This window comes from Oncorhynchus nerka, linkage group LG23, assembly GCF_034236695.1.
Source record: "Oncorhynchus nerka isolate Pitt River linkage group LG23, Oner_Uvic_2.0, whole genome shotgun sequence".
In the NCBI taxonomy this organism is placed as follows: domain Eukaryota; kingdom Metazoa; phylum Chordata; class Actinopteri; order Salmoniformes; family Salmonidae; genus Oncorhynchus; species Oncorhynchus nerka.
In genome coordinates, this window is record NC_088418.1 from 8,330,233 (window position 1) to 8,354,008 (window position 23,776).

Genomic DNA, 23,776 nt, shown 5'->3' on the forward strand with positions numbered 1-23,776 from the left:
GTCTACCCGTCCTGTCTACCCGTCCTGTCTACCAGTAACTGTCTACCAGTAACTGTCTACCAGTAACTGTCTACCCAGCCTGTCTACCAGTGACTGTCTACCAGTAACTGTCTACCCGTCCTGTCTACCAGTAACTGTCTACCAGTAACTGTCTACCCGTCCTGTCTACCAGTAACTGTCTACCCGCCCTGTCTACCAGTAACTGTCTACCCGTCCTGTCTACTAGTAACTGTCTACCAGTGACTGTCTACCAGTAACTGTCTACCAGTAACTGTCTACCAGTAACTGTCTACCCAGCCTGTCTACCAGTAACTGTCTACCAGTAACTGTCTACCAGTAACTGTCTACCCAGCCTGTCTACCAGTGACTGTCTACCAGTAACTGTCTACCCATCCTGTCTACCAGTGACTGTCTACCAGTAATTGTCTACCAGTAATTGTCTACCAGTAATTGTCTACCAGTAACGGTCTACCAGTGACTGTCTACCAGTGACTGTCTACCCGTCCTGTCTACCCGTCCTGTCTACCAGTAACTGTCTACCCGTCCTGTCTACCAGTAACTGTCTACCCGTCCTGTCTACTAGTAACTGTCTACCAGTAACTGTATACCCGTCCTGTCTACCAGTAACTGTCTACCAGTAACTGTCTACCCGTCCTGTCTACTAGTAACTGTCTACCAGTGACTGTCTACCAGTAACTGTCTACCAGTGACTGTCTACCAGTGACTGTCTACCCGTCCTGTCTACCAGTAACTGTCTACCAGTAACTGTCTACCCGTCCTGTCTACTAGTAACTGTCTACCAGTGACTGTCTACCAGTAACTGTCTACCAGTGACTGTCTACCAGTGACTGTCTACCCGTCCTGTCTACTAGTAACTGTCTACCAGTGACTGTCTACCAGTAACTGTCTACCAGTAACTGTCTACCAGTGACTGTCTACCAGTGACTGTCTACCCGTCCTGTCTACCAGTAACTGCCTACCCGTCCTGTCTACCCGTCCTGTCTACTAGTAACTGTCTACCAGTAACTGTATACCCGTCCTGTCTACCAGGAACTGTCTACCAGTAACTGTCTACCCGTCCTGTCTACTAGTAACTGTCTACCAGTGACTGTCTACCAGTAACTGTCTACCAGTGACTGTCTACCAGTAACTGTCTACCAGTGACTGTCTACCAGTGACTGTCTACCCGTCCTGTCTACCCGTCCTGTCTACCAGTAACTGTCTACCAGTAACTGTCTACCAGTAACTGTCTACCCAGCCTGTCTACCAGTGACTGTCTACCAGTAACTGTCTACCCATCCTGTCTACCAGTGACTGTCTACCAGTAATTGTCTACCAGTAATTGTCTACCAGTAATTGTCTACCAGTAACGGTCTACCAGTGACTGTCTACCAGTGACTGTCTACCCGTCCTGTCTACCCGTCCTGTCTACCAGTAACTGTCTACCCGTCCTGTCTACCAGTAACTGTCTACCCGTCCTGTCTACTAGTAACTGTCTACCAGTAACTGTCTACCCGTCCTGTCTACTAGTAACTGTCTACCAGTGACTGTCTACCAGTAACTGTCTACCAGTGACTGTCTACCAGTGACTGTCTACCCGTCCTGTCTACCAGTGACTGTCTACCAGTAACTGTCTACCCATCCTGTCTACCAGTGACTGTCTACCAGTAATTGTCTACCAGTAACGGTCTACCAGTAACTGTCTACCCGTCCTGTCTACCAGTAACTGTCTACCCGTCCTGTCTACCAGTAACTGTCTACCAGTAACTGTCTACCAGTAACTGTCTACCCGTCCTGTCTACCAGTAACTGTCTACCAGTAACTGTCTACCAGTAACTGTCTACCCGTCCTGTCTACCCGTCCTGTCTACCAGTAACTGTCTACCAGTAACTGTCTACCCAGCCTGTCTACCAGTGACTGTCTACCAGTAACTGTCTACCCATCCTGTCTACCAGTGACTGTCTACCAGTAATTGTCTACCAGTAACGGTCTACCAGTGACTGTCTACCCGTCCTGTCTACCCGTCCTGTCTACCAGTAACTGCCTACCCGTCCTGTCTACCAGTAACTGTCTACCCATCCTGTCTACTAGTAACTGTCTACCAGTAACTGTATACCCGTCCTGTCTACCAGGAACTGTCTACCAGTAACTGTCTACCCGTCCTGTCTACTAGTAACTGTCTACCAGTGACTGTCTACCAGTGACTGTCTACCAGTGACTGTCTACCCGTCCTGTCTATCAGTAACTGTCTACCAGTAACTGTCTACCCAGCCTGTCTACCAGTGACTGTCTACCAGTAACTGTCTACCCGTCCTGTCTACCAGTAACTGTCTACCAGTAACTGTCTACCCGTCCTGTCTACCAGTAACTGTCTACCCGCCCTGTCTACCAGTAACTGTCTACCCGTCCTGTCTACTAGTAACTGTCTACCAGTGACTGTCTACCAGTAACTGTCTACCAGTAACTGTCTACCAGTAACTGTCTACCCAGCCTGTCTACCAGTAACTGTCTACCAGTAACTGTCTACCAGTAACTGTCTACCCAGCCTGTCTACCAGTGACTGTCTACCAGTAACTGTCTACCCATCCTGTCTACCAGTGACTGTCTACCAGTAATTGTCTACCAGTAATTGTCTACCAGTAATTGTCTACCAGTAACGGTCTACCAGTGACTGTCTACCAGTGACTGTCTACCCGTCCTGTCTACTGTCTACCAGTAACTGTCTACCCGTCCTGTCTACCAGTAACTGTCTACTGTCCTCTACTAGTAACTGTCTACCAGTAACTGTATACCCGTCCTGTCTACCAGTAACTGTCTACCAGTAACTGTCTACCCGTCCTGTCTACTAGTAACTGTCTACCAGTGACTGTCTACCAGTAACTGTCTACCAGTGACTGTCTACCAGTGACTGTCTACCCGTCCTGTCTACCAGTAACTGTCTACCAGTAACTGTCTACCCGTCCTGTCTACTAGTAACTGTCTACCAGTGACTGTCTACCAGTAACTGTCTACCAGTGACTGTCTACCAGTGACTGTCTACCCGTCCTGTCTACTAGTAACTGTCTACCAGTGACTGTCTACCAGTAACTGTCTACCAGTAACTGTCTACCAGTGACTGTCTACCAGTGACTGTCTACCCGTCCTGTCTACCAGTAACTGCCTACCCGTCCTGTCTACCCGTCCTGTCTACTAGTAACTGTCTACCAGTAACTGTATACCCGTCCTGTCTACCAGGAACTGTCTACCAGTAACTGTCTACCCGTCCTGTCTACTAGTAACTGTCTACCAGTGACTGTCTACCAGTAACTGTCTACCAGTGACTGTCTACCAGTAACTGTCTACCAGTGACTGTCTACCCGTCCTGTCTACCCGTCCTGTCTACCAGTAACTGTCTACCAGTAACTGTCTACCAGTAACTGTCTACCCAGCCTGTCTACCAGTGACTGTCTACCAGTAACTGTCTACCCATCCTGTCTACCAGTGACTGTCTACCAGTAATTGTCTACCAGTAATTGTCTACCAGTAACGGTCTACCAGTGACTGTCTACCAGTGACTGTCTACCCGTCCTGTCTACCAGTAACTGCCTACCCGTCCTGTCTACCAGTAACTGTCTACCCATCCTGTCTACTAGTAACTGTCTACCAGTAACTGTATACCCGTCCTGTCTACCAGGAACTGTCTAAAAGTAACTGTCTACCCGTCCTGTCTACTAGTAACTGTCTACCAGTGACTGTCTACCAGTGACTGTCTACCAGTGACTGTCTACCCGTCCTGTCTATCAGTAACTGTCTACCAGTAACTGTCTACCCATCCTGTCTACCAGTGACTGTACTAACTGTCTACCCATCCTGTCTACCAGTGACTGTCTACCAGTAATTGTCTACCAGTAACGGTCTACCAGTAACGGTCTACCAGTGACTGTCTACCAGTGACTGTCTACCAGTGACTGTCTACCCGTCCTGTCTACCAGTAACTGTCTACCCGTCCTGTCTACCAGTAACTGTCTACCAGTAACTGTCTACCCGTAACTGTCTACCAGTAACTGTCTACCAGTAACTGTCTACCCATCCTGTCTACCAGTAACTGTCTACCAGTAACTGTCTACCCATCCTGTCTACCAGTAACTGTCTACCAGTAACTGTCTACCCATCCTGTCTACCAGTAACTGTCTACCTGTCCTGTCTACCAGTAACTGTCTACCAGTAACTGTCTACCCATCCTGTCTACCAGTGACCGTCTACCAGTGACCGTCTACCAGTGACCGTCTACCAGTAACTGTCTACCCGACCTGTCTACCAGTAACTGTCTACCCGTCCTGTCTACCAGTAACTGTCTACCAGTAACTGTCTACCCGTCCTGTCTACCAGTAACTGTCTACCAGTAACTGTCTACTAGTAACTGTCTACCCGTCCTGTCTATCAGTAACTGTCTACCCATCCTGTCTACCAGTAACTGTCTACCCGTCCTGTCTACCAGTAACTGTCTACCAGTAACTGTCTACCAGTAACTGTCTACCCGTCCTGTCTACCAGTAACTGTCTACCCGTCCTGTCTACCAGTAACTGTCTACCAGTAACTGTCTACCAGTAACTGTCTACCCGTCCTGTCTACCAGTAACTGTCTACCAGTAACTGTCTACCAGTAACTGTCTACCCGTCCTGTCTACCCGTCCTGTCTACCAGTAACTGTCTACCCAGCCTGTCTACCAGTGACTGTCTACCAGTAACTGTCTACCCATCCTGTCTACCAGTGACTGTCTACCAGTAATTGTCTACCAGTAACGGTCTACCAGTGACTGTCTACCCGTCCTGTCTACCAGTAACTGCCTACCCGTCCTGTCTACCAGTAACTGTCTACCCATCCTGTCTACTAGTAACTGTCTACCAGTAACTGTATACCCGTCCTGTCTACCAGGAACTGTCTACCAGTAACTGTCTACCCGTCCTGTCTACTAGTAACTGTCTACCAGTGACTGTCTACCAGTGACTGTCTACCAGTGACTGTCTACCCGTCCTGTCTATCAGTAACTGTCTACCAGTAACTGTCTACCAGTAACTGTCTACCCATCCTGTCTACCAGTGACTGTCTACCAGTAACTGTCTACCCATCCTGTCTACCAGTGACTGTCTACCAGTAATTGTCTACCAGTAACAGTCTACCAACTGGTCTACCAGTGACTGTCTACCAGTGACTGTCTACCAGTGACTGTCTACCCGTCCTGTCTACCAGTAACTGTCTACCCGCCCTGTCTACCAGTAACTGTCTACCAGTAACTGTCTACCCGTCCTGTCTACTGGTAACTGTCTACCAGTAACTGTATACCCGTCCTGTCTACCAGTAACTGTCTACCAGTGACTGTCTACCAGTGACTGTCTACCAGTGACTGTCTACCAGTAACTGTCTACCAGTAACTGTCTACCCGTAACTGTCTACCAGTAACTGTCTACCAGTAACTGTCTACCCATCCTGTCTACCAGTAACTGTCTACCAGTAACTGTCTACCCATCCTGTCTACCAGTAACTGTCTACCAGTAACTGTCTACCCATCCTGTCTACCAGTAACTGTCTACCAGTAACTGTCTACCTGTCCTGTCTACCAGTAACTGTCTACCAGTAACTGTCTACCAGTCCTGTCTACCAGTGACTGTCTACCAGTAACTGTCTACCCGACCTGTCTACCAGTAACTGTCTACCAGTCCTGTCTACCAGTAACTGTCTACCCGTCCTGTCTACCAGTAACTGTCTACTAGTAACTGTCTACCAGTAACTGTCTACCCGTCCTGTCTATCAGTCTGTCTACCCAGTAACTGTCTACCATCTGTCTACCAGTCCTGTCTACCAGTAACTGTCTACCCATCCTGTCTACCAGTAACTGTCTACCAGTAACTGTCTACCCATCCTGTCTACCAGTAACTGTCTACCAGTAACTGTCTACCCATCCTGTCTACCAGTAACTGTCTACAAGTAACTGTCTACCTGTCCTGTCTACCAGTAACTGTCTACCAGTAACTGTCTACCCAGCCTGTCTACCAGTGACTGTCTACCAGTAACTGTCTACCCAGCCTGTCTACCAGTGACTGTCTACCAGTAACTGTCTACCCATCCTGTCTACCAGTGACTGTCTACCAGTAATTGTCTACCAGTAACTGTCTACCAGTGACTGTCTACCAGTGACTGTCTACCCGTCCTGTCTACCCGTCCTGTCTACCAGTAACTGTCTACCAGTAACTGTCTACCAGTAACTGTCTACCCAGCCTGTCTACCAGTGACTGTCTACCAGTAACTGTCTACCCATCCTGTCTACCAGTGACTGTCTACCAGTAATTGTCTACCAGTAATTGTCTACCAGTAACGGTCTACCAGTGACTGTCTACCAGTGACTGTCTCCCCGTCCTGTCTACCCGTCCTGTCTACTAGTAACTGTCTACCAGTAACTGTATACCCGTCCTGTCTACCTGTCTGTCTACCAGTAACTGTCTACCCGTCCTGTCTACTAGTAACTGTCTACCAGTGACTGTCTACCAGTGACTGTCTACCAGTAACTGTCTACCAGTGACTGTCTACCAGTGACTGTCTACCAGTGACTGTCTACCCCGTCCTGTCTACCCGTCCTGTCTACCAGTAACTGTCTACCAGTAACTGTCTACCAGTAACTGTCTACCCAGCCTGTCTACCAGTGACTGTCTACCAGTGACTGTCTACCCATCCTGTCTACCAGTGACTGTCTACCAGTAATTGTCTACCAGTGACTGTCTACCAGTAATTGTCTACAGTAATTGTCTACCAGTAACTGTCTACCAGTGACTGTCTACCAGTGACTGTCTACCCGTCCTGTCTACCCGTCCTGTCTACCAGTAACTGCCTACCCGTCCTGTCTACCAGTAACTGTCTACCCGTAACTGTCTACCCATCCTGTCTACTAGTAACTGTCTACCAGTAACTGTATACCCGTCCTGTCTACCAGGAACTGTCTACCAGTAACTGTCTACCCGTCCTGTCTACCAGTCCTGTCTACCAGTAACTGTCTACCAGTAACTGTCTACCAGTAACTGTCTACCCAGCCTGTCTACCAGTGACTGTCTACCAGTAACTGTCTACCCATCCTGTCTACCAGTGACTGTCTACCAGTAATTGTCTACCAGTAACGGTCTACCAGTAACGGTCTACCAGTGACTGTCTACCAGTGACTGTCTACCCGTCCTGTCTACCAGTAACTGTCTACCCGTCCTGTCTACCAGTAACTGTCTACCAGTAACTGTCTACCCGTCCTGTCTACTAGTAACTGTCTACCAGTAACTGTATACCTGTCCTGTCTACCAGTAACTGTCTACCAGTAACTGTCTACCTATCCTGTCTACCAGTAACTGTCTACCAGTAACTGTCTACCCATCCTGTCTACCAGTAACTGTCTACCAGTAACTGTCTACCCGTCCTGTCTGCCAGTGACTGTCTACCAGTAACTGTCTACCCGTCCTGTCTACCAGTAACTGTCTACCCGTCCTGTCTACCAGTAACTGTCTACCAGTAACTGTCTACCAGTCCTGTCTACTAGTAACTCTCTACCAGTAACTATCTACCAGTAACTGTATACCAGTCCTGTCTACCAGTAACTGTCTACCAGTGACTGTCTACAGTAACTGTCTACCCGTCCTGTCTACCCGTCCTGTCTACCAGTAACTGTCTACCGGTAACTGTCTACCAGTAACTGTCTACCCATCCTGTCTACCAGTATCTGTCTACCAGTAACTGTCTACCCATCCTGTCTACCAGTAACTGTCTACCAGTAACTGTCTACCAGTAACTGTCTACCCGTCCTGTCTACCAGTAACTGTCTACCAGTGACTGTCTACCAGTAACTGTCTACCAGTGACTGTCTGCCAGTGACTGTCTACCCGTCCTGTCTACCAGTCCTGTCTACCAGTAACTGTCTACCAGTAACTGTCTACCAGTAACTGTCTACCCAGCCTGTCTACCAGTGACTGTCTACCAGTAACTGTCTACCAGTGACTGTCTACCCGTCCTGTCTACCAGTAACTGTCTACCCATCCTGTCTACCCGTCCTGTCTACCAGTAACTGTCTACCCATCCTGTCTACTAGTAACTGTCTACCAGTCTACCCGTCCTGTCTACCAGGAACTGTCTACCAGTAACTGTCTACCCGTCCTGTCTACCAGTGACTGTCTACCAGTAATTGTCTACCAGTAATTGTCTACCAGTAACTCTACCAGTGACTGTCTACCAGTGACTGTCTACCAGTGACTGTCTACCCGTCCTGTCTACCAGTAACTGCCTACCCGTCCTGTCTACCAGTAACTGTCTACCCGTCCTGTCTACTAGTAACTGTCTACCAGTAACTGTATACCCGTCCTGTCTACCAGTAACTGTCTACCAGTAACTGTCTACCCGTCCTGTCTACTAGTAACTGTCTACCAGTGACTGTCTACCAGTAACTGTCTACCAGTGACTGTCTACCCGTCCTGTCTACCAGTAACTGTCTACCAGTAACTGTCTACCAGTGACTGTCTACCCGTCCTGTCTACCAGTAACTGTCTACCCATCCTGTCTACCAGTAACTGTCTACCCATCCTGTCTACCAGTGACTGTCTACCAGTAACTGTCTACCAGTAACTGTCTACCCGTCCTGTCTACCAGTAACTGTCTACCAGTAACTGTCTACCAGTGACTGTCTACCCGTCTGTCTACCAGTAACTGTCTACCAGTAACTGTCTACCCGTCCTGTCTACTAGTAACTGTCTACCAGTGACTGTCTACCAGTAACTGTCTACCAGTGACTGTCTACCAGTAACTGTCTACCAGTGACTGTCTACCAGTGACTGTCTACCCGTCCTGTCTACCCGTCCTGTCTACCAGTAACTGTCTACCAGTAACTGTCTACCAGTAACTGTCTACCCAGCCTGTCTACCAGTAACTGTCTACCCATCCTGTCTACCAGTGACTGTCTACCAGTAATTGTCTACCAGTAATTGTCTACCAGTAACGGTCTACCAGTGACTGTCTACCAGTGACTGTCTACCCGTCCTGTCTACCCGTCCTGTCTACTAGTAACTGTCTACCAGTAACTGTATACCCGTCCTGTCTACCAGGAACTGTCTACCAGTAACTGTCTACCCGTCCTGTGTACTAGTAACTGTCTACCAGTGACTGTCTACCAGTAACTGTCTACCAGTGACTGTCTACCAGTAACTGTCTACCAGTAACTGTCTACCCGTCCTGTCTACCCAGTCCTGTCTACCAGTAACTGTCTACCAGTAACTGTCTACCCATCCTGTCTACCAGTGACTGTCTACCAGTAATTGTCTACCAGTAATTGTCTACCCAGTAACGGTCTACCAGTGACTGTCTACCAGTGACTGTCTACCCGTCCTGTCTACCCGTCCTGTCTACCAGTAACTGCCTACCCGTCCTGTCTACCAGTAACTGTCTACCCATCCTGTCTACTAGTAACTGTCTACCAGTAACTGTATACCCGTCCTGTCTACCAGGAACTGTCTACCAGTAACTGTCTACCCGTCCTGTCTACTAGTAACTGTCTACCAGTGACTGTCTACCAGTGACTGTCTACCAGTAGACTGTCTACCCGTCCTGTCTATCAGTAACTGTCTACCAGTAACTGTCTACCAGTAACTGTCTACCAGTGACTGTCTACCAGTAATTGTCTACCAGTGACTGTCTACCAGTAACTGTCTACCAGTGACTGTCTACCAGTGACTGTCTACCCGTCCTGTCTACCAGTAACTGTCTACCCGTCCTGTCTACCAGTAACTGTCTACCAGTAACTGTCTACCCGTCCAGTCTACTAGTAACTGTCTACCAGTAACTGTATACCCGTCCTGTCTACCAGTAACTGTCTACCAGTGACTGTCTACCAGTGACTGTCTACCAGTGACTGTCTACCAGTAACTGTCTACCAGTAACTGTCTACCAGTAACTGTCTACCCGTAACTGTCTACCAGTAACTGTCTACCAGTACTGTCTACCCATCCTGTCTACCAGTAACTGTCTACCAGTAACTGTCTACCCAGCCTGTCTACCAGTAACTGTCTACCAGTAACTGTCTACCCATCCTGTCTACCAGTAACTGTCTACCAGTGACTGTCTACCAGTAACTGTCTACCAGTAACTGTCTACCAGTAACTGTCTACCAGTGCCTGACTAACTGTCTACCAGTAACTGTCTACCCATCCTGTCTACTAGTAACTGTCTACCAGTAACTGTCTACCAGTAACTGTCTACCCGTCCTGTCTACCAGTAACTGTCTACCAGTGACTGTCTACCAGTAACTGTCTACCCCTGTCTACCCGTCCTGTCTACCAGTAACTGTCTACCAGTAATTGTCTACCAGTAACTGTCTACCAGTAACTGTCTGACTCCTGTCTACCAGTAACTGTCTACCCGTCCTGTCTACCCGTCCTGTCTACTAGTCTACCAGTAACTGTCTACCAGTAACTGTCTACCCATCCTGTCCTGTCTACCAGTAACTGTCTACCAGTGCCCACCCGTCCTGTCTACTAGTAACTGTCTACCCGTCCTGTCTACCAGTAACTGTCTACCCGTCCTGTCTACCCGTCCTGTCTACCAGTAACTGTCTACCCATAACTGTCTACCAGTAACTGTCTTCCAGTAACTGTCTACCAGTGACTGTCTACCAGTAACTGTCTACCCGTCCTGTCTACCAGTAACTGTCTACCCATCCTGTCTACTAGCAACTGTCTACCCACAACTGTCTACCAGTAACTGTCTACCCGTCCTGTCTACCAGTGACTGTCTACCAGTGACTGTCTACCAGTAACTGTCTACCAGTAACTGTCTACCTGTCCTGTCTACCAGTAACTGTCTACCCGTCGTGTCTACCAGTAACTGTCTACCAGTGACTGTCTACCCGTCCTGTCTTCCAGTAACTGTCTACCCGTCCTGTCTACCAGTAACTGTCTACCCGTCCTGTCTACTAGTAACTGTCTACCAGTGACTGTCTACCAGTAACTGTCTACCAGTGACTGTCTACCAGTAACTGTCTACCAGTGACTGTCTACCCGTCCTGTCTACCCGTCCTGTCTACCCGTCCTGTCTAACAGTAACTGTCTACCAGTAACTGTCTACCCAGCCTGTCTACCAGTGACTGTCTACCAGTAACTGTCTACCCATCCTGTCTACCAGTGACTGTCTACCAGTAATTGTCTACCAGTAACGGTCTACCAGTAACGGTCTACCAGTGACTGTCTACCAGTGACTGTCTACCAGTGACTGTCTACCCGTCCTGTCTACCCGTCCTGTCTACCAGTAACTGCCTACCCGTCCTGTCTACCAGTAACTGTCTACCCGTCCTGTCTACCCGTCCTGTCTACTAGTAACTGTCTACCACCAGTAACTGTCTACCCGTCCTGTCTACCAGTGACTGTCTACCAGTGACTGTCTACCAGTGACTGTCTACCAGTAACTGTCTACCAGTAACTGTCTACCCGTCCTGTCTACTAGTAACTGTCTACCAGTAACTGTCTACCAGTAACTGTCTACCCGTCCTGTCTACCAGTGACTGTCTACCAGTGACTGTCTACCAGTGACTGTCTACCAGTAACTGTCTACCAGTAACTGTCTACCAGTAACTGTCTACCAGTAACTGTCTACCCGTCGTGTCTACCAGTAACTGTCTACCAGTGACTGTCTACCCGTCCTGTCTACCAGTAACTGTCTACCCGTCCTGTCTACTAGTAACTGTCTACCAGTGACTGTCTACCAGTAACTGTCTACCAGTGACTGTCTACCAGTAACTGTCTACCAGTGACTGTCTACCAGTGACTGTCTACCCGTCCTGTCTACCCGTCCTGTCTACCAGTAACTGTCTACCAGTAACTGTCTACCCAGTGACTGTCTACCAGTGACTGTCTACCAGTAACTGTCTAAGTGACTGTCTACCCGTCCTGTCTACCAGTCCTGTCTACCAGTGACTGTCTACCAGTAACTGTCTACCAGTGACTGTCTACCAGTGACTGTCTACCCGTCCTGTCTACCAGTAACTGTCTACCCGTGACACCAGTAACTGTCTACCAGTCCTGTCTACCAGTAACTGTCTACCAGTGACTGTCTACCAGTAACTGTCTACCCGTCCTGTCTACCAGTAACTGTCTACCCATCCTGTCTACTAGTAACTGTCTACCAGTGACTGTCTACCAGTAACTGTCTACCCGTCCTGTCTACCAGTGACTGTCTACCAGTGACTGTCTACCAGTAACTGTCTACTAGTAACTGTCTACCAGTGACTGTCTACCAGTAACTGTCTACCCGTCCTGTCTACCAGTAACTGTCTACCAGTAACTGTCTACCAGTCCTGTCTACCAGTAACTGTCTGCCCGTCCTGTCTACCAGTAACTGTCTACCCGTCCTGTCTACCAGTAACTGTCTACCAGTGACTGTCTACCAGTAACTGTCTACCAGTAACTGTCTACCAGTAACTGTCTACCAGTGACTGTCTACCCGTCCTGTCTACCAGTAACTGTCTACCAGTAACTGTCTAACAGTAACTGTCTACCAGTAACTGTCTGCCCAGCCTGTCTACCAGTGACTGTCTACCAGTAACTGTCTACCCATCCTGTCTACCAGTGACTGTCTACCAGTAATTGTCTACCAGTAATTGTCTACCAGTAACTGTCTACCAGTGACTGTCTACCAGTGACTGTCTACCAGTGACTGTCTACCCGTCCTGTCTACCCGTCCTGTCTACCAGTAACTGTCTACCCGTCCTGTCTACTAGTAACTGTCTACCAGTCCTGTCTACCCGTCCTGTCTACTAGTAACTGTCTACCAGTAACTGTCTACCCGTCTACTGTCTACCAGTGACTGTCTACCAGTGACTGTCTACCAGTGACTGTCTACCAGTAACTGTCTACCAGTCCTGTCTACCAGTAACTGTCTACCCGTCCTGTCTACCAGTAACTGTCTACCAGTAACTGTCTACCAGTAACTGTCTACCCGTCCTGTCTACCAGTAACTGTCTACCAGTGACTGTCTACCAGTGACTGTCTACCAGTAACTGTCTACCAGTGACCAGTCCTGTCTACCAGTAACTGTCTACCCGTCGTGTCTACCAGTAACTGTCTACCAGTGACTGTCTACCCGTCTGTCTACCAGTAACTGTCTACCAGTAACTGTCTACTAGTAACTGTCTACCAGTAACTGTCTACCAGTAACTGTCTACCAGTGACTGTCTACCAGTAACTGTCTACCAGTGACTGTCTACCAGTGACTGTCTACCCGTCCTGTCTACCCGTAACTGTCTACCAGTAACTGTCTACCAGTAACTGTCTACCCAGCCTGTCTACCAGTGACTGTCTACCAGTAACTGTCTACCAGTGACTGTCTACCAGTAATTGTCTACCAGTAATTGTCTACCAGTAACTCTGTCTACCAGTGACTGTCTACCAGTGACTGTCTACCCGTCCTGTCTGTCTACCAGTAACTGCCTACCGTCCTGTCTACCAGTAACTGTCTACCCGTCCTGTCTACTAGTAACTGTCTACCAGTAACTGTATACCCGACCTGTCTACCAGTAACTGTCTACCAGTAACTGTCTACCCGTCCTGTCTACTAGTAACTGTCTGTATACACCAGTGACTGTCTACCAGTAACTGTCTACCAGTAACTGTCTACCAGTGACTGTCTACTAGTGACTGTCTACCAGTAACTGTCTACCAGTGACTGTCTACCAGTAACTGTCTACCCGTAATCCTGTCTACCAGTAACTGTCTACCCAGTAACTGTCTACCACTGTCTACCAGTAACTGTCTACCCAGCCTGTCTACCAGTGACTGTCTACCAGTAACTGTCTACCCATCCTGTCTACCAGTGACTGTCTACCAGTAATGTCTACCAGTAATTGTCTACCAGTAATTGTCTACCAGTAGCGGTCTACCAGTGACTGTCTACCAGTGACTGTCTACCCGTACCCGTCCTGTCTACCAGTAACTGCCTACCAGTCCTGTCTACCAGTAACTGTCTACCCATCCTGTCTACTAGTAACTGTCTACCAGTAACTGTATACCCATCCTGTCTACCAGTAACTGTCTACCAGTAACTGTCTACCCGTCCTGTCTACTAGTAACTGTCTACCAGTGACTGTCTACCAGTGACTGTCTACCAGTGACTGTCTACCCGTGACTGTCTACCAGTCCTGTCTACCAGTAACTGTCTACCAGTAACTGTCTACCCATCCTGTCTACCAGTGACTGTCTACCAGTAACTGTCTACCAGTGACTGTCTACCCCGTGACTGTCTACCAGTAACTGTCTACCAGTGACTGTCTACCAGTAACGGTCTACCAGTGACTGTCTACCAGTGACTGTCTACCAGTGACTGTCTACCCGTCCTGTCTACCAGTAACTGTCTACCCGTCCTGTCTACCAGTAACTGTCTACCAGTAACTGTCTACCCGTAACTGTCTACCAGTAACTGTCTACCAGTAACTGTCTACCCATCCTGTCTACCAGTAACTGTCTACCAGTAACTGTCTACCCATCCTGTCTACCAGTAACTGTCTACCAGTAACTGTCTACCCATCCTGTCTACCAGTAACTGTCTACCTGTCCTGTCTACCAGTAACTGTCTACCAGTAACTGTCTACCCATCCTGTCTACCAGTGACCGTCTACCAGTGACCGTCTACCAGTGACCGTCTACCAGTAACTGTCTACCCGACCTGTCTACCAGTAACTGTCTACCCGTCCTGTCTACCAGTAACTGTCTACCCGTCCTGTCTACCAGTAACTGTCTACCAGTAACTGTCTACTAGTAACTGTCTACCCGTCCTGTCTATCAGTAACTGTCTACCCATCCTGTCTACCAGTAACTGTCTACCCGTCCTGTCTACCAGTAACTGTCTACCAGTAACTGTCTACCAGTAACTGTCTACCCGTCCTGTCTACCAGTAACTGTCTACCCGTCCTGTCTACCAGTAACTGTCTACCAGTAACTGTCTACCAGTAACTGTCTACCCGTCCTGTCTACCAGTAACTGTCTACCAGTAACTGTCTACCCGTCCTGTCTACCCGTCCTGTCTACCAGTAACTGTCTACCCAGCCTGTCTACCAGTGACTGTCTACCAGTAACTGTCTACCCATCCTGTCTACCAGTGACTGTCTACCAGTAATTGTCTACCAGTAACGGTCTACCAGTGACTGTCTACCCGTCCTGTCTACCAGTAACTGCCTACCCGTCCTGTCTACCAGTAACTGTCTACCCATCCTGTCTACTAGTAACTGTCTACCAGTAACTGTATACCCGTCCTGTCTACCAGGAACTGTCTACCAGTAACTGTCTACCCGTCCTGTCTACTAGTAACTGTCTACCAGTGACTGTCTACCAGTGACTGTCTACCAGTGACTGTCTACCCGTCCTGTCTATCAGTAACTGTCTACCAGTAACTGTCTACCAGTAACTGTCTACCCATCCTGTCTACCAGTGACTGTCTACCAGTAACTGTCTACCCATCCTGTCTACCAGTGACTGTCTACCAGTAATTGTCTACCAGTAACGGTCTACCAGTAACGGTCTACCAGTGACTGTCTACCAGTGACTGTCTACCAGTGACTGTCTACCCGTCCTGTCTACCAGTAACTGTCTACCCGTCCTGTCTACCAGTAACTGTCTACCAGTAACTGTCTACCCGTCCTGTCTACTAGTAACTGTCTACCAGTAACTGTATACCCGTCCTGTCTACCAGTAACTGTCTACCAGTGACTGTCTACCAGTGACTGTCTACCAGTGACTGTCTACCAGTAACTGTCCACCAGTAACTGTCTACCCGTAACTGTCTACCAGTAACTGTCTACCAGTAACTGTCTACCCATCCTGTCTACCAGTAACTGTCTACCAGTAACTGTCTACCCATCCTGTCTACCAGTAACTGTCTACCAGTAACTGTCTACCCATCCTGTCTACCAGTAACTGTCTACAAGTAACTGTCTACCTGTCCTGTCTACCAGTAACTGTCTACCAGTAACTGTCTACCTGTCCTGTCTACCAGTGACCGTCTACCAGTAACTGTCTACCCGACCTGTCTACCAGTAACTGTCTACCCGTCCTGTCTACCAGTAACTGTCTACCCGTCCTGTCTACCAGTAACTGTCTACCAGTAACTGTCTACTAGTAACTGTCTACCCGTCACTGTCTACCCGTCCTGTCTATCAGTAACTGTCTACCCATCCTGTCTACCAGTAACTGTCTACCCGTCCTGTCTACCAGTAACTGTCTACCAGTAACTGTCTACCAGTAACTGTCTACCCGTCCTGTCTACCAGTAACTGTCTACCCGTCCTGTCTACCAGTAACTGTCTACCAGTAACTGTCTACCAGTAACTGTCTACCCGTCCTGTCTACCAGTAACTGTCTACCAGTAACTGTCTACCAGTAACTGTCTACCCGTCCTGTCTACCAGTAACTGTCTACCCGTCCTGTCTACCAGTAACTGTCTACCCGTCCTGTCTACCAGTAACTGTCTACCCGTCCTGTCTACCAGTAACTGTCTACCCGTCCTGTCTACCAGTAACTGTCTACCAGTAACTGTCTACCAGTAACTGTCTACCAGTAACTGTCTACCCGTCCTGTCTACCAGTAACTGTCTACCAGTAACTGTCTACCAGTGACTGTCTACCCATCCTGTCTACCAGTAACTGTCTACCAGTAACTGTCTACCCGTCCTGTCTACCAGTAACTGTCTACCAGTAACTGTCTACCAGTAACTGTCTACCAGTAACTGTCTACCAGTAACTGTCTACCAGTAACTGTCTACCCGTCCTGTCTACCAGTAACTGTCTACCCGTCCTGTCTACCAGTAACTGTCTACCCATCCTGTCTACCAGTAACTGTCTACCAGTAACTGTCTACCAGTAACTGTCTACTAGTAACTGTCTACCAGTAACTGTCTACCCATCCTGTCTACCAGTAACTGTCTACCAGTAACTGTCTACCAGTAACTGTCTACCAGTAACTGTCTACTAGTAACTGTCTACCAGTAACTGTCTACCCGTCCTGTCTACCAGTAACTGTCTACCCGTCCTGTCTACCAGTAACTGTCTACCCGTCCTGTCTACCAGTAACTGTCTACCAGTAACTGTCTACCAGTAACTGTCTACCAGTAACTGTCTACCCGTCCTGTCTACCAGTAACTGTCTACCCGTCCTGTCTACCCGTCCTGTCTACCAGTAACTGTCTACCCGTCCTGTCTACCAGTAACTGTCTACCAGTAACTGTCTACCCGTCCTGTCTACCAGTAACTGTCTACCCGTCCTGTCTACCAGTAACTGTCTACCCGTCCTGTCTACCAGTAACTGTCTACCAGTAACTGTCTACCCGTCCTGTCTACCAGTAACTGTCTACCCGTCCTGTCTACCCATCCTGTCTACCAGTAACTGTCTACCAGTAACTGTCTACCAGTGACTGTCTACCAGTAACTGTCTACCAGTAACTGTCTACCCATCCTGTCTACCAGTAACTGTCTACCAGTAACTGTAATATTGGTCTTGTTTGCTGGTTTTTGTTATAAAGAAATATAATTTTAAACATCAGACTGTCTTCAATCAAAACTTTGATTAGTTGAATCAGATGCTAATTTACCTGCATGAATCACTTCCTCTCCATCGCAACGCACTGAGCGCCCACCTGGGAAATAGAGGACAGGATGCTGATTGCGTTCAGCATCATCACGTTCGTCACAGTGCCGAAGAATGGCATGGTGACGATGGTGACAACTCCAGTCCCCAGCGACACCAGGAATTCAACACACAGCACCTGGAAAAAGCTTTAATTATTAGAAACATTGAAGGATGGACAACTAATATAAACTAATATAATATAACCCTAACTGTTTATTTAAATAAAGAAAAACAACATGCCCGGGCTGGTGTACGAAGACATGATGGCTGGAACCAAAAATCTCAAATTTGGACTCATGACATCAAAGGACATATTTCCACCAGTCTAATGGCTCATGTTTATTGGCCAAACGAGTCTTCTTATTGGGGTCCTTTAGTAGTGGTTTCTTTGCAGCAATTCGTCCATGAAGGCCTGAATGACAGTCTCCTCTGAACAGTTGATGTTGAGATGTGTCTGTTACTGAAACATTTATTTGGGCTGCAATTTCTGAGGCTGGTAACTCTAATGAACTTATCCTCTGCAGCAGAGGTAACTCTAGGTCTTCCTTTCCTGTGGCGGTCCCCTCATGAGAGCCTGGTAACTCTAATGAACTTATCCTCTGCAGCAGAGGTAACTCTAGGTCTTCCTTTCCTGTGGCGGTCCCCCTCATGAGAGCCTGGTAACTCTAATGAACTTATCCTCTGCAGCAGAGGTAACTCTAGGTCTTCCTTTCCTGTGGCGGTCCCCCTCATGAGAGCCAGTTAACTCTAATGAACTTATCCTCTGCAGCAGAGGTAACTCTAGGTCTTCCTTTCCTGTGGCGGTCCCCTCATGAGAGACAGTTAACTCTAATGAACTTATCCTCTGCAGCAGAGGTAACTCTAGGTCTTCCTTTCCTGTGGCGGTCCCCTCATGAGAGCCTGGTAACTCTAATGAACTTATCCTCTGCAGCAGAGGTAACTCTAGGTCTTCCTTTCCTGTGGCGGTCCTCATGAGAGCCAGTTTCATCGTAGAGCTTAATGTTTTTTTGCAACTGCACTTGAAGCTTTCAAGTTCAAACAGGTGCCATTAATACAGGTAACGAGTGGAGGACAGAGGAGCCTCTTAAAGAAGTTGTTACAGGTCTGAGAGAACCAGAAATCTTGCTTGTTTGTAGGTGACCAAATACTTATTTTCCACCATAATTTGCAAATAAATTTATTTAAAAAATCTACAATTTGATTTTTTTCTTCTAATTTTGTCTGTCATAGTTGAAGTGTACCTATGATGAAAATTACAGGCCTCATCTTTTTAAGTGGGAGAACTTGCACAGTTGGTGGCTGACTAAATAGTTTTTTGCCCCACTGTATATGTTTAACACTTTTTTGGTTACTAGACGATTCCATGTGTTTAATTCATAGTTTGTCTTCACTATTATTCTACAATGTAGAAAATATTCAAAATAAAAAACCCTTGAATGAGTAGCTGTGTCCAAACTTTTGACTGGTACTGGTGCCTCCAGATGCTAAAAATACCATAACTTCATTAAAACGAGAGGACAGTTCATGTAGCAGGATTGACTCAAATGAGGGACCGGTGTTTATTTTTTTTAAATGAAACATTAAGGCTAAGTATCAAATACATGTAAGTAAGTAAGGCACACCCTCAAATCGTTATCTGCCGGACCCCGTGTCTGTCAAATACAACAGAACTTACTGTGAAATGCTCACTTACAAGCCCTTAACCCACAATGCAGTTCAAGAAATACTGTTAAGAAAATATTTACTAAATCAACTAAAGTACGAAATTAAATTGTAGCCTTTTGGACCTAGACTTGGCGCTCCGGGACCCTTGGGGGAATCCTCTTGGTCCAAACAAGTGAAGTTGGCTACATAAGCCCCTCAGCCTTATTTTGATTAACTGTATTTCTGAAGATTGCAGTGGGCGTCAAAAGAGTCCAGACAACAGAAATTGTGTTAAAAAATAAAATAAACTTAATCTGTCAAATGAGTCCTCTCAGGGATGACGACAGATGTTCAGGTTGAATACCTGGTGTGGTTGATGCCCGGCGTCTGACCCGCTGGGTGAACGGAGGTGCCCTGTAAGGGTGAAGGATATTGAGGTGGCAAAAGTTAGATGGGTCAATCGAATCTCCTATGCAGAGACGATTATTATAAAAACAAGTGACGCTAGTGAAGAGAGTGTGGTGGATACACCACAGCCTGTAGTAAATGTGTGTTTAAAAAAAGGTGGATTGTTGCGTTTCATTGCCAGTTATAAACTGAACACAAGTCTAAAGGAAGTGTAAGGAACTGGACATTAAATTGAGGCTGCGGCAGAAAAGTTTTTGGGACTCAAGGATTTGACATTTTTACACTTGCAAGAGGTACCAGAAGACCCCCGCCCTCCCAGGTTCCCATTGAGCCAGATCTGTTTTATTTTTAACATCAGTGCCTTGAATTGAGTGATCGACAATATACCATTGAAGAAAAAAGTGCATGTCAGAGTACAAACCCAGCCATGAAGTCGAAGGAATTGTCCGTAGAGCTCCGAGACGGGATTGTGTCGAGGCACAGATCTGGGGAAGGGTACGCCAAAAAATGTCTGCAGCATTGAAGGTCCCCAAGAACATAGAGGCCTCCATCATTCTTAAAATGGGAAAAGTTTGGAACCTCCAAGACTTCCTAGAGCTGGTCGCCCGGCAAACTCAGCAATCGGGGGAGAAGTGCCTTGGTCAGGGAGGTGACCAAGAACCTTGGTTACTCCAACAAGAGCTCCAGAGTTCCTTTCTGGGAGAAGCTTCCAAAAAGGACAACCATCTCTACAGCACACCACAAAAATCAGACTTTATGGTAGTGGCCAGACCTCAGTAAAAGGCACGACAGCCCGCTTGAAGTTTGTCAAAGGGCACCTAAAGGACTCTGACCATGAGAAACAAGATTCTTTGGTCTGATGAAAACCAAGATTGAACTCTTTGGCCTAAATGCCAAGCGTCACATCTGGAGGAAACCTGGTACCATCCCTACGGTGAAGCATGGTAGTGGCAGCATCATGCTGTGGGGATGTTTTTCAACGGCAGGGACTGGGAGACTAGTCAGGATGGATGGAAAGATGAATGGAGAAAAGTACAGAGATCCATGGTGAAAACCTGCTCCAGAGCACTCAGAACATCAGACTGGGGCGAAGGTTCACCTTCCAACAGGACAACGACCCTAAGCACACAGCCAAGACAACGCAGGAGTTGCTTCGGGACACGTCTCTGAATGTCCTTGAGTGGCCCAGCCAGAGCCCGGACTTGAACCCGATCGAACATCTCAGGAGAGACCTGAAAACAGCTGTGCAGCGACACTCCCCATGCAACCTGACAGAGGTTGAGAGGATCTGCAGAGAAGAATGGGAGAAACACCCCCAGGTGTGCCAAGCTTGTAGTGTCATACCCAAGAAGACTCGGCTGTAATCACTGCCAAAAGTGCATCAACAAAGTACTGAGTAAAGGGCCTGAATATTAGTTTTAAAATTGTATTTATACATTTGCAAACATTTCAAAAAAAGCAAAGTTTTGATTCATCATTCTGGGGTAGTGTGTGCAGACTGAAGGGGGAAAAACTAATTTAATCCATTTTAGAATAAGGCTGTAATGTAACAAACTGTGGAAAAATGTCAAGGGGTCTGAATACTTTCCAAATGCTCTGTATGATAAGAGATACTGCTAATACTGCGCATTTATGCCATTCCTCCATCTACTGCTGTACATATCTCTATATATATACTGCCCACACGATATACTGCACGTCATTCCTAATCTATTCATACGCCGACTGCTATTTGGACTACTGACTCAGGGTTATATGATTGTAAATGTTCTAATATATATTTTCCCTCTGATTGTTTTGACTGTTTAACATTCTAGTGCAGTCGGCCTAGTGGTTAGAGTGGAGGGACGGTAGGTAGCCTAGTGGTTAGAGTGTAGGGACGGCAGGTAGCCTAGTGGTTAGAGTGTAGGGACGGCAGGTAGCCTAGTGGTTAGAGTGTAGGGACGGCAGGTAGCCTAGTGGTTAGAGTGTAGGGACGGCAGGTAGCCTAGTGGTTAGAGTGGAGGGACGGTAGGTAGACTAGTGGATAGAGTGTAGGGACGGTAGGTAGACTAGTGGATAGAGTGTAGGGACGGCAGGTAGCCTAGTGGTTAGAGTGTAGGGACGGTAGGTAGCCTAGTGGTTAGAGTGTAGGGACGGCAGGTAGCCTAGTGGTTAGAGTGTAGGGACGGCAGGTAGCCTAGTGGTTAGAGTGTAGGGACGGCAGGTAGACTAGTGGTTAGAGTGGAGGGACGGCAGGTAGACTAGTGGTTAGAGTGGAGGGACGGCAGGTAGCCTAGTGGTTAGAGTGGAGGGACGGTAGGTAGCCTAGTGGTTAGAGTGGAGGGACGGTAGGTAGCCTAGTGGTTAGAGTGGAGGGACGGTAGGTAGCCTAGTGGTTAGAGTGTAGGGACGGCAGGTAGCCTAGTGGTTAGAGTGGAGGGACGGTAGGTAGCCTAGTGGTTAGAGTGTAGGGACGGCAGGTAGCCTAGTGGTTAGAGTGTAGGGACGGCAGGTAGCCTAGTGGTTAGAGTGGAAGGACGGCAGGTAGCCTAGTGGTTAGAGTGTAGGGACGGCAGGTAGCCTAGTGGTTAGAGTGGAGGGACGGCAGGTAGCCTAGTGGTTAGAGTGTAGGGACGGCAGGTAGCCTAGTGGTTAGAGTGTAGGGACGGCAGGTAGCCTAGTGGTTAGAGTGTAGGGACGGCAGGTAGCCTAGTGGTTAGAGTGGAGGGACGGCAGGTAGACTAGTGGTTAGAGTGTAGGGACGGCAGGTAGCCCAGTGGTTAGAGTGTAGGGACGGCAGGTAGCCCAGTGGTTAGAGTGTAGGGACGGCAGGTAGCCCAGTGGTTAGAGTGTAGGGACGGCAGGTAGCCCAGTGGTTAGAGTGTAGGGACGGCAGGTAGCCCAGTGGTTAGAGTGTAGGGACGGCAGGTAGCCCAGTGGTTAGAGTGTAGGGACGGCAGGTAGCCTAGTGGTTAGAGTGTAGGGACGGCAGGTAGACTAGTGGATAGAGTGTAGGGACGGCAGGTAGCCTAGTGGTTAGAGTGTAGGGACGGCAGGTAGACTAGTGGTTAGAGTGTAGGGACGGCAGGTAGCCTAGTGGTTAGAGTGGAGGGACGGTAGGTAGACTAGTGGATAGAGTGTAGGGACGGTAGGTAGACTAGTGGATAGAGTGTAGGGACGGCAGGTAGCCTAGTGGTTAGAGTGTAGGGACGGTAGGTAGCCTAGTGGTTAGAGTGTAGGGACGGCAGGTAGCCTAGTGGTTAGAGTGTAGGGACGGCAGGTAGCCTAGTGGTTAGAGTGTAGGGACGGCAGGTAGACTAGTGGTTAGAGTGTAGGGACGGCAGGTAGCCTAGTGGTTAGAGTGGAGGGACGGTAGGTAGCCTAGTGGTTAGAGTGTAGGGACGGCAGGTAGACTAGTGGTTAGAGTGTAGGGACGGCAGGTAGACTAGTGGTTAGAGTGTAGGGACGGCAGGTAGCCTAGTGGTTAGAGTGGAGGGACGGTAGGTAGCCTAGTGGTTAGAGTGTAGGGACGGCAGGTAGCCTAGTGGTTAGAGTGTAGAGGAGGTAGGGTAGCCTAGTGGTTAGAGTGTAGGGACGGCAGGTAGCACAGTGGTTAGAGTGTAGGGACGGCAGGTAGCCTAGTGGTTAGTGTGTAGGGACGGCAGGTAGCCTAGTGGTTAGAGTGTAGGGGAGGTAGAGTAGCCTAGTGGTTAGAGTGGAGGGACGGCAGGTAGCCTAGTGGTTAGAGTGGAGGGACGACAGGTAGCCTAGTGGTTAGAGTGGAGGGCCAAGGTTACTAGATTGGATCCCCGAGCTGACATGGTACAAATCTGTCGTTCTGCCCCTGAACAAGGCAGTTAACCCACTGTTCCTAGACCGTCATTGTAAATAAGAATTTGCTCTTAAACTGACTTGCCGAGCTAAAAGGTGTTTAATTTATTTTTTATTTTTAGGTATGCTAAAAAGGGAAGTAATGTTTGCTTCCTTGGGCCCTAGTTAAAAATATGCAAAGGGCTCTACCTCGTTCCTCTTCTACCAAAGTGCATTAATTGAGTAGCAAACTGCAGTAGAAAAGAGATTCAGT